Source organism: Meriones unguiculatus, chromosome 9, assembly GCF_030254825.1.
Source record: "Meriones unguiculatus strain TT.TT164.6M chromosome 9, Bangor_MerUng_6.1, whole genome shotgun sequence".
Classification (NCBI taxonomy): domain Eukaryota; kingdom Metazoa; phylum Chordata; class Mammalia; order Rodentia; family Muridae; genus Meriones; species Meriones unguiculatus.
Genome location: NC_083357.1, coordinates 37308378 through 37323795, shown reverse-complemented (window position 1 = coordinate 37323795; position 15418 = coordinate 37308378).

Sequence of the window (15418 nt, the reverse complement as noted above, 5' to 3'; positions counted from 1 at the left end):
CAGCAGGATCATGTCAGAATGGAAAGGATTTTAGTGAGAGTTTTTATGTCGTCTGAAAAGCAAGAAAGAGAGCGAGAGCAAAAAAGTAAGCATGTCTGGTTAAGCCAGAAAAGAAAAGCTAGAAATCTGAATGTATATAGCATGTCGCAGAAGGTTAGTGGATGTGTTATAAAAAAGCCAGAGAGTTAATATGATTTAAAGAAAAACTGTATTTTAAAATGTTATACTTCATTTAAAAGGCTGGTGATTCCTCATTACAAAATGTTTTTTTTTATGCTCTTTTAAGAAAAAATTCTAGCTGATAGGTTTGGTATGGCTAAAATAATTACAGTTTAAAATTGTTCTGTTATGCAGTTGGTTCTAAAGCTTGTTCGATTACTGGGAACTTTTGGTTGTGGGGGATTATGGAAGCTCCGAAGTGTTTGCTGTATCATCAGCACCTAATGGCCATGTTTGGTATTGTCAGTCACAGCCTGTGCTAATGCTAGCACATGGCCAGCCGCCATGATGGTTCAGCAATGGAGAGCTCGTAAAGCTGTAGTTTGGCTGCCATATTTGTTTAAGACTTCCAGCTGAGTTCAGTTACACGTGGCCAGCCGCCATGATGGTTCAGCAATAGAGAGCGCGTGAAGCTGTAGTTTGGCTGCCATGTTGTTTAGGGATTCCAGCTCAGTTCGGTTACACATGGCCAGCCGCCATGCTGGTCCGGAGATATGTTTAGTCATTAGTGCTAAATGCAAAGCTTTTTAATGTTCAATTTTAATGCAAGTGGTAGGAGCAGCAAGATTAGCTAGCCTCTCTATAAACTGTATCCGATTAAAAGGTTTGCTTTGATTTTAGTTCAGAAAGAACAGATTTAAAGTTATGCTAAATACTGCAGTTGAGCCTTACCTAGTCTCTTATCTATTTGTCTTAAAATATATACTTCTAGGACATGCATCTCGAAAAAATGCTAGAATCAGAGATCATAGCATTCTGTTTTATAGGACACAGTTTAGAGCAGATGATAAAAACAGAGTAACTCGGATATGCTGGCCCTCAAGCTTGTCAGAAATCTGAATTAGGCATTTTAACATGTGTAAGCTTATTGTGACAGGAAGTCCCGCAATCCTGGCAGTAGGTCCCCCAAGGTCTCCGAGAAGATTTGGGCACAACGACAGATGAATGCTACTCTGGATTGTGGTATGCTAACCACTGGGCAATATTGCCTCAACTGGCCCACTGCTAAGGCCCAGCCAAAACTGTGGACACCTGGAGTCAATGTTTCACGTTGCTAAGGGCGAGGTGAGGCCATTCTCTCGTTTCTTTCTCCACAGAAACAGTCTCTCATCTTATGTGCCTGGCAGAACTGCGTCTGTTCAGGATGCTGAAACACAGGAGCCAGGGACACTGCCTAGGTAATGGGCTAACTAGTCATCCCTGTCATTTTGATTGGCACATGGATTGGTATTTATTTAGCTTATAATTTATCCTTCTCAGGTCTCTGAACACCTTGACGGCTATGCTAAGCTTACGGTAGCTTTGCAGCTAGAGAAAAGACAATTAGATCGACTGTTAGCTCATTGATCAGCTCATTGGCTAGAACCACAGAGTACTAGATACCTTATTTAGAAAAAAAGACAGGTTTGCCTTGCTCACAGGACTCATGTCTTAAGATAAATAAGTGGAGCTTATATAGGGTCTGAGAATATAGGAGTTTAGGTTGTAAAAATCTAGAGTGTTATTATTTAGTTTAAAAAAATGTTTCAGGGTTGATAAATACAAAAGATTGGAGAGTCTAAGTAGTTTTTTTTTTAGGAATATTTTAAATTTCTCCCCCCTCTTTGCTACTATTGTGCTTATGTTATAAAATTTTAAAAGTTCAGAGTGTTGACATTGATCAATAGAGTTCTGATAAGTTGATGGAGCAATAACTGCTTATTATTCAGTCACCAGGTTAAGATTTTAATTTCCTTTGTTGGCTTCTGAAGATAGACTAAAGGTGCTTCTCGTTATTTTAAAAACATCTGTTTAATGTGTGTATCTGACCCAAAAGTCATAGCTTTTAGTATGGTATTCTTAATATCTGCCATTTCTGGGGTAGATTTTGACACAGAAATATCCTAAACCTATTCCTTCTAGTTGCTTTGTTAAGGAAAGTCCAAACATCCAGGGTTTAGCACTAAAAGCCAGTAATGTATTTCTGCCTAACTTTCCAGTGTAAACATAAAGTAAAAGTGAAAACTAAAAGTATATGCTGAGTGTATAAAAATGGCCAAGCTTCATTCGTGACTAATTACAAACAGCTATGCCCACAAAAAATGTTACTGTGGACACACTTAGGTTGTGTATAAAGGTTATAAAACAAACAGCTAACTGATACTCATTCAGTGGGATGCAGTTTTACCTGTTCCTCTCAAAATGTTTGATTTGCTGATATGTTACTTTTCTGAGTATTTAAAATTATGTCTATTTCGTTTTGTGTACTAAAATTTCACATGAGTTTCAGGGATGTGACCTGGATCTGGCATAGCTCAAAAGGATCGCAGATGAGATTTTCCCTGATCTTTCCCATTTAATAGACAAATTTTAACTCCTGTCTCCAGTCTGAATTTGTCTCAGCAGATCTTCACCTGTTTAACTCTGTCCGGGATCAGCTGTGGACTGCAAGCTGAGATCTGGACTTCCTGGAAACTGACATGATTGCTCCCTGCCTCTTCGGGTGGATCAACGAACCAGATGCTTGGGACTTCCCCATTGCCCAGCCTTTGACTGGCATTTCAGCCTTCCTAGCCCCTGATGCCTACGGTCCAATGGTCAGCTCGAAGAAGCTCCAGAAGACGGATCTACGCCCAAATCCCCCCTAGCAGGCTGAAATGCTAAGTCAAAAGGGGCTCCCTGGCATTAGCTATTGTCTTGGACATCTGCTTAGCTGAAATGGACACTAATATTGCAGCAACTGGGCTAAAAGCCTCGAGAGATCCTGTAATCTCCTTGGCTTACTACCCCTATATCCACCCTGAAGGGACCCCAGATCCCATTATAAAAAATAATCTATAAGATACAAGGGGTCATATCTGGAAGACCCAAGATTGGGTCTTCAAATGATCATAGGAAAGGGGGAAATGAAAGACCAAAAGATAGCAGCGATCGTTAACACTATGTAGAGTAGGCGTGGTATAGCAAGAGCTACCTCGCTGCATTCTTTCCCGCCTTCCAGTTCCGGGGGGGTACGTGACTTGGCTCACAATCTGCCTTCCCGCCTTCCCTGTTCTGGGTACGTGACTTAACTACGGCTTTGTTCAAACCACCCAATCAGAACCCTGTAACTGCTTCTCGCTTCTGTAACCGCGCCTCCTGCTCCCGAGCCCTATAAAAACCCGTCACCCTAACCGAGAGGCGCGCAAGTCCTCCGATAGGCTTGGTCGCCCCGGGTACCCGTGTATCAAAATAAACCTCTTGCGGCTTGCATCCGAACGCTGGTCTCGCTGTTCCTTGGGAAGCGGGGTCTCCCCGTCTAGATAGGCTCCAGGGAGTCTTTCACTGCCTATGTTTTATTTTGCTTGCCTTTCTTTCTTTTCTTTCTTTCTTTCTTTCTTTCTTTCTTTCTTTCTTTCTCTCTCTCTTTCCCTTCCTTCCTTGCCCATCCTTCCTTCCTTCCTTCCTTCCCCTTCCTTCCTTCCTTCCTTCCTTCCTTCCTTCCTTCCTTCCTTCCTTCCTTCCTTCCTCTTCCTTCCTTCTTTCCTTCCTTTTTTTCTCTCTCTTTTCTCTCTTTCTCTCTTTCTCTCTTTCTTTTCTTTTCTTTTCTTTTCTTTTCTTTTCTTTTCTTTTCTTTTCTTTTCTTTTCTTTTCTTTTCTTTTCTTTTCCTGGCATTTTTAGTGTTTTGGGTATTGAGGTCTTTGATATACTTGGATCTAATTTTTTTTCTTTCTATGATCTTTATTTTTATTTTTTTATTAATTACACTTTATTCACTTTGTATCCCCCCTATAAGCCCCTCTCTCCTCCCCTTCCGGTCTCCCCCTCCCCCCTTCTTCACGCATGCCCCTCCCCAAGTCCACTGATAGGGGAGGTCCCCCTCTCCTTCCTTCTGATCTTAGTCTATCAGATCACATCAGGAGTGGCTTCATCGTCTGTGGCCTGGTAAGGCCTTTCCCCCCTCAGGGTGAGGTGATCAAAGAGCAGGCCAATCAGATTATGTCAGAGGCAGTCCCTCTTCCCATTACTATGTAACCCACTTGGACACTGAACTGCCATGGGATACATCTGTGCAGGGGTTCTAGGTTATCTCCATGCCTGGTACTTGGTTGGAGTATGAGTCTCTGGAAAGACCCCTGTGTTCAAATTTTCTGGTTCTGTTGCTCTCCTTGTGGAGTTCCTGTCCTCTCCTGATCTTACTATTTCCTACTTCTTACATAAGATTCCATACACTCTGCCCAACAGTTGGCCATAATTGGATCTAATTTTTGTATTTAATTATATATATATATATATATATATATATATATATATATATATATATATATAAAACTACACAGACTATCTATCTCTATATCTATATCTATATCTATAGTCTGTGTAGTTTTATTCTTTTGAATGGGTTATCTAGTTTTCCCTGTTCCACTTTTGAAGATGCTGTTTTGTGCAATTAAAAAAAATTCTTCAATACCAATTTTATGCTGCCCATTCTTAGGTACCTGGTCTTCAACTAAAGAGCGATTGCCTACTAGTGGCTATACTCTTAGAAAAAAACCGGCAGCTAACAATTGCCAATAGTTCCAAAGTTTGAGGTGTGATTGTGTGCCCAACTCCCCTTTTCTTGCAGGGATTTGGTCTGGCTTGGGTTTGCAAAGGTTTTGTACATGCTGTTGTAATCTTTATAAGTTCATGAATGCAGCTGCCCTCCTATGTCAAGAAGATGATGTTTTCTTGTAGTAATGTACCACCTCATGCACTTAAATTCTTTTTGTCCCACTTCTACTATGATTCAGGATTGGAAGAGGCAGGGAGGGCATTGCAGGGGGAAATCCATTTATGATTGATCATTTTGCATTTAAAAAAATTCTTGACACTTTAGTCAGTTGTAAGTTATTGTGTTAATTATAATCTGCAATTAGAAGTTTCTCAGATGAATGGAGATACATTGATAGTATAATGATAAGTCATTAGGAATCCTTTTAATAATTTGTTTACTTAGCCACATAATAGTACTAGGTTCTCCCATATGGCACATGACTTGTCTAGCCATAGGTTCTTAGCCCAATAATGGTGTCAGGTCTGGGTTTCATCCTGTAGAATACCCAGATATAGCACTTCATCAGAAAGTGGTTGGTTACTCCCATGATGTTCATGTCACTATTGTACTAGTGGGCCTGTCTTTCTACACCAGTCATTGTAGCTCAATGAGTTAATAACTGGCTGTGACTGATGATTACTTATCTCACTTAGCAGCTTGATTAGCAACTTCCAGCACTACGAAAGGCAGCCAGTATGGATGAAGCTTCCAGGACAGTACTGTGTTGGTTTGCCCATGTTCTATGACTCAAACATATGATATCTTCATTAACAGTAACTTACTATCAAGTTCTGGAAGGTAACCAAGAACAACAGCAATGGTCTATAATGTTTGGGTGTCTGTGGGGATCTTACTGGTTAATTACTCCAAAAGAGTTAACTCATTTCTATACTAAAATCTTTATTTGTTAGCATCTGGTCTAGTATGGGCATTGTTATAGGACAACTCTATCTTAACTATAATATAATAATATATAACTATATAGTAATACATATTTAATATCATGTATATGTATATATACACATAGATGTGTAAAATTTATTATATATATTATTTAGCCCTCCCACTAATTCCCTTTATCCTATTCTCTACCCCTCCACCCCTGTATAAGCCTTCTTGTGCCATTATTTTCTTTAAACTCTCTGTACCAGTTCATTCTATCTCTCCTCTCTTGAATGTCCCTTTTGTGGCCCCTTAGTAATTTCCTGACCTTTATGGGTATTTCAAGTAAAACACACATATCTGAAGATTTAATGGTAACATCCACAGATAAGTGGAAATATCTGAAACTTGTCTTTCTGGGTCTAGATTACCTCATTTTGAATGATATTTTTGTTTAATCCATTTCATAATTTCATTTTTCTCAATAGCTAAGTAATGTTCAGCTGTGTAAGTGTTCCATATTTTTGTTACCCGTGAGTTGATGGAAATCTAGGATGTTTCCATTTCCTGGGTATTGTTAATAGAATAGCAATATACATGGAGGTACATCTAAAGTAGGATATGAGGTGCAACAGTTGGGCATAGCATTTGTTGTCTTTTGGTTTTTGGATCTTGGCAATTCTACTTAGAGTGAGATGAAATCTCAGAGAAATGTTCACTTGAATTTTCCCTGATGGCTCAGGCTAATGAACATTTTAAAAGTGTTTCTAAGAACCCTGTTATGGATGTTTTCCCCCGTGGTGTGTGGTACTGTGTTTTTCTTGCTATGGTGTCAGTTAGATGGTCCAAGATATGGGTAGTGAGATGTGTAATCAAGGCTGACCCATTAGGAGGCAGAGTGTCCATAAACAGTGTGTGTGTGTGTGTGTGTGTGTGAGAGAGAGAGAGAGAGAGAGAGAGAGACAGACAGACAGACAGACAGACAGACAGATCGACAGACACCAGGGAGACCCCAGGGTAGTCACAACTTTCAAGGTAATACTGAATGACATATCTTTTTGAGTGGGGTCTATTGCATGAATATAAGGACAACCTGAAAACGGTGGAAAGACCAGAAAGTGTGTTGCAGTCTCTGGAAGGAGGACAGTTGAGACATAATGGTTAACAATTTTTTCAGCAGTTGTATAACCATCATTATGTGTAACAATGTGCAAGTGATGTCAAGATGGCTGCTCAGTGGGAACCTGTTTGTGTAAGTAAGGAATTACAACAGGAAGAGGGAGCTGCAGCTAACACTTTATTCTCTGAATTGATGGCTGAGTTGGATAACAGAGTATGAGAGGGAGTCATTACTTTGCCCTTTCTTCTGGATGGGGTGATGCTCTGGTTAGTCCTGTCAACTTGATGCAACCTAGACTTACTTGGGAAGAGAGTAGAAAGTGAGACATTATCTAGGTCAGGTTGGCCTGTGAGTATGTCTGTGGGTATTAGTAGGTGAAGGAAGACCCAGTTCATTAGGGGTGGCATGGGGTCTTGAACAGTACAGAGAGGAGAAAACTAGTTGAAAGCAAGCAAACAAGCAAAGATCCATGTGTTCATTCTTTCTTAGTTCTTGGCTGTAGATGATATATTTTAATTTCCTGCTCCACAATTCTGCTCCACAGTAATGGACTATAAGACAGACTTGTAAATCCTTTCTTCCTAAGCCAGTGTTTGTCAGGGTATTTGTCACAGCAAAAGAAATAAACCTGGGATAACGGTGAAAAGGAAAAGAACTTGAGTCAAATCAATGCTATGGGTCTCTTCCAGGGGTTCACAACTTTGGAACTCATAGGAAGAATCGAGAGTGAAGAAGGAATGAACAAGGCAGAAATGATTCCACTCATGTCTGACCTTTAATAAAGAAGAGAGAAAACCCATGTTTTGATATGTGGGTAAAGGCCTTAACATTGGCCCAATAAAGGAACCCTGATAATTAAGGAATACTTAACTGCTAAATTAAGAAAAACCTTTAAGCAAGCAGTGGAAGATGTAGTCACAGCCTGGCTTGTGCTGCTGTAGGATATGAGGATGGATAAGATTATCTTGAGTTCCAGACAAACAGTAATTGTTTTGTCTTATGATCCTTCTTTAAGACAACATCTGGATAAGCTGAAACAAGGTGGGAAGAATCCCTTCCAGACAGACAGGATTATGTGAGCCACTGGAGGACAATTGATTATCATTGTCTGAAGTCCCCAGGAATAACAAGGGCTGGAAGGCAATAGGGGAAGGACAGGCATTGCTCAGAGAATTGGATATAAGGGAAATGGTGTTTGATGCGATTTTCACTAAGCCACATTGGAGTGGCTTCACAGGAAATAAAGTTGATTCAGTAGAAACCACAGAGCTGATGAGGGGTTTAGTGACTTTGATGAGTCCTGGTAGTGAGATGTGGTCTTTATGAGGTAATAGATGTTTTGTTGGATCTGGATGGTCTAGACTAGATTGTAAATTATTAATATTAGACATATATTGCTGAAGCACTAGGGAGGATATGAGGGTGAGTCAGTTGATGAGTTCTGTCTAGGTTAGCAGTCCTGACTAGCAGTTTCTTCCAAAGGGAGCAGAAGAAAGGCCTATTGCATCCCCTACCCTTGATACAGAGGAAGAAGTATTCTTCCAGAATTATTTTAAGTGGGATGATAGCCAGGATCTTGTTTGTACCTTGTTAATGCTTATAAAAACACCTCATCACATAGATGTCATAGTACCAAGCACTTAGTATTTTAAATATTTAGTAAAGTTTAAAAAGACATATAGGTGTATTTAAAGGAAAGAATATGGGAAGTCAATTCCACACAAGGTACAAGGCAGATACCTATACATTTCTGGGAATATTATGGTCTGTTAACATAACTATGATACCCAACAAAGCTATTGAAAAATCTCCAACACCCTGTGCCTGTAAATGTCAAAAAGCTTTCTGTTAAAAGTTACCAGAAGATTAGAAGGCTATAGTTGGGCTTATAGTAAAAGACAATCTATACAAAAGTTTCCAATGGAGTTTTGGTCTCAGTCATGGAAAGAGCAGAAGCTCCAAATAAAGCAAGAAAACAGCATCTGTTAGTTGGAGACAAAGTGTTGTATCAAGTACAGTCCATTTCTGACTCTTCCTCAGTAACTATAAAAATGACTTATTCAAGCTTTTATCTGGGGTGACACAAAATCAAACTCCACATATTTGTTGCATATTGTGTCCGTAAGCCCTGTTACCAACATCATGCAGACTGTCCTGTGTTGGGAGCCGTGACTCAGCGGCCTGTTTTGATATTTAAATCTCAGCGGAGAGATGGCTTTTAGCAGGTCTTTACTAAAGGCAGAGGAGAACTTGCAAGTCCATCTCCTTTTGTTTGTGACAACAGGTGGGATAGCTTGTGAGGGTTACACCTCTTCCTCAGGCTCCTTGTGCAAATTAACCTATTGTTTTGAGATGTTTTACTGGCTAAAGTAACTCCTCAAAAAATAAAGTGGTCAGAAGGCTGGAGGCAGAGGATGAGGCAACACTTGAGACTTGCTGCTTGCTGCAGCAGTCTGCCTTTTGCAAAAGCTGTCGAGTCTGGACCTTTAAAAAGTTTCCTGTGTGCTGTGTGTTTATTTTATTACTTTTAATCCTCACACCCAACTCAAAAACCGTTCGACTCTGCCCGGCTGGCCTCGGCAGTCCTGAGGTCAGAGTCTTTTCTAGCTACTCAGTGTTCTCCAATAATTGAACCAAAAGCTAAGCCAGATAAAGTGTTAGGAATATTCCTGTAGATACTTGACATAGATGGCTTGAGTAGTTAAAGCAAGCAGGAACGGGCAGCTGTTTATTATACAAATGCAGATAGGGAATAAGAAGGAAAAAGTAACCTATGGGTTAAGAGCAGTATGGGTAATAGTAACTCAGGAGACTTGGCCTGTGACAATCTGTATTTAGAGACCTTACTTTATAGATATGTCAGTGGAAAGAAGGACTAAGCAAGTTCTGTGCTAGTCACCTGGGGACAACAGATGTGGAAGGAAATATATAACAAAAATCACAGTCTCAGCAGATGGATGATCTGCTAGGACAAATCCATAAACCAACCTCCCTCATGCTGGATTGGCAGGAAGACTTCAGAGGACCCATGACTGTCACTGACAGATGCAAAGGATTCACAGGCCTCTTACAGACATTTCCATGCAGGAAAGCAGTAGGCGAGGCCATCATTAAGGGCCTCATCCAACTCAATGTTGTGTGTGTGTGTGCAGTCTATTTTTCTCTCCATTTATTTATTTAATCACATTATATCCCAACCCCAGCCTCCTCCATCCTCTCCTCCCAGTCCTAACCCCACCTCTACTCCTCCCATTTCCTCCCTTTTTTCCTCCCAGAGAAGGGGAGTCCCCAAATGATACCAACCCATCCTGGTATCTTGAGTCATAGTAGCATAAGCACATCCTTTCTCACTGGGCAGTGACAAGGCAGCCCAGCTAGGGGAAAGTGACTCAGCAGTAGGTACCAGATTCAGACAGCCTCTATTCCTGTTGTTAGGGGACCCACATGATGAACAAGCTGCACATTTGCTACATCTGTGTATGTAGGGAATCTAGGTTCATTCCATGCAAGCTCTTTGGTTTGTGGTTCAGTCTCTGTGAGTCTCCATGGGCCCAGGTTAGATTCCTCCGTAGGTCTTCTTTTGGCATCCTTGACCCCTCTGGCTCTCTCTATCCTTCCATCTTCTCTTCCAGAGAAGTCCCCAAGCTCTGCCTATTGTTTGGTTGTGGGTCTCTGCATCTATTTTAATCAGCTTCAGGACGAAGCCTCTCAGGAGATCAACTCAGTGTTATTTATGGGCGCCTATTGAAAATTAACAGTGATAAAGACAATCATTTCTCAAACACTGCTGTTTGTAATTAGGCTGAGGACAATCAGGGTGCAATGACCCTTCCACCTACCTTACTGCTGGGACTGGGTTGTTTCAAAGAAAGAATTCATTTATCAACACAACACTTTTTTTTTCTTAGAAATGGTTTTCAACAGAATGAAAGAGTTATTACATAGTAAATACCTTATAAAAGTTAGTGCTGAGTGAAGAAGGGGATGGGAGGGTGGGATCGGGAGGGGAGAAGGGAGGGACTTATGGGGGGCTACAAAGTGAATAAAGTGTAATTAATAAAAAATATACAAATGGAAAAAATAAAATGGATCTCAAAAAAAGTTAGTGCTGAAAAACTGGTCATAAGTTGGTTATGACTTGATATATTTTACATTTTATAATTATTTCTACATATGGAATCAATTAGAAAAATATTTACATACAAATAAATATGAGGCTTTTTAAATGGTTAGTTTGATAGCTTTAACAAAAAGTGCCATCCTGAGAGAGGTATCCCAGAAGCAGAAAGAAACACAGGGTATATACTAACTCATAAGTGGATATTAGACATATAATATAGGATAAACATACTAAAATCTGTACACCTAAAGAAGCTAACCAAGGAGGACTCTGGCTAAGATGCTCAATCCTCATGCAGGAAAGAGGATGGACATCAGAAGAGGGAGAAAACAGGGAACAGGAAAGAAGCCTACCACAGAGGGCCTCTGAAAGACTCTACCCTGCAGGGTATCAGAGCAGATGCTGAGACTTATAGCCAAACTTTGGGCAGAATGCAGGGAATCTTATGAAAGAAGTGGGAAATAGTATAAGTCCTGGAGAGTACGGGAGCTCCACAAGGAGAGCAACAGAACCAAAAAATCTGGGCACAGGGGTCTTTTCTGAGACTGATACTCCAACCAAGGACCATTCATGGAGATAACCTAGAACCCCTGCACAGATGTAGCCCATAGCAGTTCAGTGTCCAAGTGGGTTCCATAGTGATAGGAGGAGGGATTGTCTCTGACATGGATTCAGTGGCTGGCTCTTTGATCACCTCCCCCTTATGGGCGTGCAGCCTTACCAGGCCACAGAGGAAGACTATGCAGCCACCCCTGATGAGACCTATAGACTGGGATCAGAAGGAAGGGGAGGAAGACACCCCCTTCCCCACTATCAGTGGACTGGGGAGAAAAGGGAAGGAAGGTGGGATTGGGAAGGGAGGAGGGAGGGAGGTACATGTGGGATACACAGTGAATAAACTGTAATTAATAAAAAAAAAAACTAAAAAATAAAAAGCAAAAAAGTGCCTAAGTTGCTATAGATGTTTTAAAATGTGTATGCACAGAATAAATGCATACTGCACACTGTAGTCCAGTTCAGTAGAAAGCATCTTTGAAAGAACAGATGACACTCCCACCAGGCACGTTGTGGACAACACTAGTATTACATAGCCAGCAGGAACTATGCAATATATAAAGTCCATTTAGTAATTATCCTGCTTTGAATTAGATCTTTTACTTGAAGATACTTCAGCCACTTGAATTTCCCATTGAATTTCCCTGACAGATTCCTTATCCTCCAGTGTGAGAGACTCCAACTTATATGTTCATGTTCTCACAGCAGCTGGCACCAGTGAGCTTTTTTCCTCTTCAGATTTAGGTCACTTAACCTTTGACATTTCTTTAGACTCTCTCAACTCCTCAACTTTCCAGAACCAGGGGCATCTTGCACAGAGCTCATTCTGAAGGGAGCAGAGCCCTCCTTTTCTTCTCACTATTGAACTTTGGTTTGCTCATGAGTCAGCAGAAGGCACTCCAGTTCTGCTAGTATAAGAAGGATTATAGTAGATGGAAGACTCAGCTTTTGCTTGGAAGAAAAATGCACTTCACCACAGGTGCTGAGAGGTGGAGACAGCACACTGCATGATGCTTCTATTCAAGGCCCAGTAGACATGTTTGCAGCTGCAGTTCTAAGTTTTACAGCTCCATTAAAACAGAATTATTCAAACTCTGCAGCTAATCAACATGGTAGCTCACCTTTTAGGGTGATTTCAAGTGCACACCCAGGTGCTGAGCACAAATATGAATTTGAAAAACAGAAAGCCAACGACTGTCACATAACTCTTGGCCAAACTTATACCAATGTTAGGATTTATGCTTCATTCTCGTCACTTGTTTATTTGAGGGAAAGGAACTTTAGCCAGCTCACACCCATTAGTGCTCAGCCTGTAAGTTGTCATTTCCTTGCATAGCACAATTTAGAAAGCCACAACACTGAGGTGATTATGAGGCCCTTTATTTTCCAGATCTACAAGGGGAGGTTCTAGAGAAACAGAATTGTAAGGATGAACTTTTTGAGTGGAATCAATGGTGTCTAGAACTTGTTATTTAGTGAGATAGAACCTATTGTCACTGAAGACTTTTCAGATAGTAAGGAGAGGCCTGAGATCCATGATATGCACTACTTAAGGAACTTAATGAGATAAATGCATTTGATGATCCAGATTTGCCTCTTGTGAGGTATAAGGAAATTAGTGGCTCTCTGTTGAGACTTTTGATCATTTATAAAAAAGTAAGAAAATAGTGATGTTGGTTGGTTCCTTCTAGCATATTTGGACAAAGTTATAAAAGAAAAAAATTAATTGAATAATAAAATGACTAGTTCCAATTTTATGCATATAAATAATCTAAAGGTTTCTAAGTGTGCATTGGAAGAGACTCTTCTCTTCTGCATCCATAGAGCTTAAGTCACAGAAACCAAACCCAAGTCCTCACTGTATAGTGAGCTGACGTATAATGCCAATTTAATTACCAACCTTGTAGAGTGTCAGCAGTTAAAAGGAATGCAGTGACTGAAAAAGAGCAGAATCCTGTGACTTAGGATAATAATGTTAGGGAGGACCTTAAACAGGTTGAAGAAATTGAGTTCTCAGATTTTTTTTCTACTTCTTTTTTTAAAATTTTTTATTAATTATACTTTTTCATTTTGTATCCCCCCATAAGCCCCTCCCTCCCCCCCCTCCCCATCCCACCCTCCTTCCCCTTTCTGAATGCATGCCACTCCCCAAGTCCACTGATAGGGGAGATTCTCCTCTCCTTTCTGATCTTAGTCTATCAGTTCTCATCAAAAGTGGCTGCATTGTCCTCTACTGTGGTCTGGTAAGGCTGCTCCCCCCTCAGGGGGAGGTGATCAAAGAGCAGGCCAATCAAGTTATGTCAGAGGCAGTCCCTCTTCCCATTACTATGTAACCCACTTGGACACTGAACTGCCATGGGCTACATCTGTGCAGGGGTTCTAGGTTATCTCCATGCCTGGTACTTGGTTGGAGTATGAGTCTCTGGGAAGTTCCCTGTGTTCAAATTTTCTGGTTCTGTTGCTCTCCTTGTGGAGACTCTGTCCTCTCCAGCTCTCACTATTTCCCACTTCTTACATAAAATTTCATTCACTCTGCCCAATAGTTGGCCATCAGGCTCAGCATCTGCTTTGATAGTCTGCAGGGCAGAGGCTTTCAAAGGCCCTCTGTGGTAGGTTCCTAGTTTGTTTCCTGTTTTCTTCTTCTGGCTTTCAGAAGCCCTCTGTAGAAGGTTCCTAGGTTGTTTCCTGTTTTCTTCATCTTCTGATGTCCATCCTCTTTGCCTTTCAGGATGGGGATTGATCGTTTTAGTTAGGGTCCTCTCTCTTGCTTAGTTTCTTTAGATGCACAGATTTTAGTGGGTTTGTCCTATGTTGTATGTCTATATGAGTGAGTTTATACCGTGTGTGTCCTTTTGCTTCTGGGACAACTCACTCAGGATGATCCTTTCCAGGTCCCACCATTTACCTGCACATTTCACGATTTCCTTATTTTTTATTGATGAGTAATATTCCATTGTATAGATGTACCACAATTTCTGCATCCATTCTTCAGTTGAGGGGCATCTGGGTTGTTTCCAGCTTCTGGCTATTACAAATAAAGCTGCTACAAACACGGTTGAGCAAATGTCCTTTTTGTGTACTTGAGCCTCTTTTGGATATATGCCTAGGAGTGGTATGGTTGGATCTTGGGGAAGCGCTATTCCTAGTTGTCTTAGAAAGCACCAGATTGATTTCCAGAGTGGTTGTACAAGTTTACATTCCCACCAGCAGTGGAGAAGGGTTCCCCTTTCTCCACAACCTCTCCAGCATGTGTTGTCACTTGAGTTTTTGATCTTGGCCATTCTGATGGGTGTAAGGTGAAATCTCAGGGTTGTTTTGATTTGCATTTCCCTAATGGCTAATGAGGATGAGCATTTCTTTAAGTGCTTCTCTGCCAATCGATATTCCTCTACAGAGAATTCTCTGTTTAGCTTTGTTCCCCATTTTTTAATTGGATTAGTTGGTTTGCTGCTTTTCAGCTTCTTTAGTTCTTTATATATACTGGATATGAGTCCTTTGTTAGATAAACGGTTGGTGATGATTCTTTCCCAATCTGTAGGCAGTCGCTTTGTTTTGATGATGGTGTCCTTTGCTTTGCAGAAGCTTTTCAGTTTCATGAGGTTCCATTTATTGATTGTTGCTCTTAGAGCCTGTGCTGTTGGTGTTCTGTTCAGGAAGTTTTCTCCTGTACCAATGAGTTCTAGGGTATTCCCCACTTTTTTTTTTCTAGCCGTTTTAATGTATCTGGTTTTATGTTGAGGTCTTTGATCCACTTGGACTTCAGTTTTGTGCAGGGTGATAAGTATGGATCTATTTTTATTTTTCTACATGTAGACATCCAATTGGACCAGCACCATTTGTTGAAGATGCTATCTTTTTTCCATTGTATGGTTTTGGCGTCTTTGTCAGAGATCAGGTGTCCATAAGTGTGTGGGTTTATTTCTGGGTCCTCTGTTCGGTTCCATTGATCCACCATTCTGTTTCTAT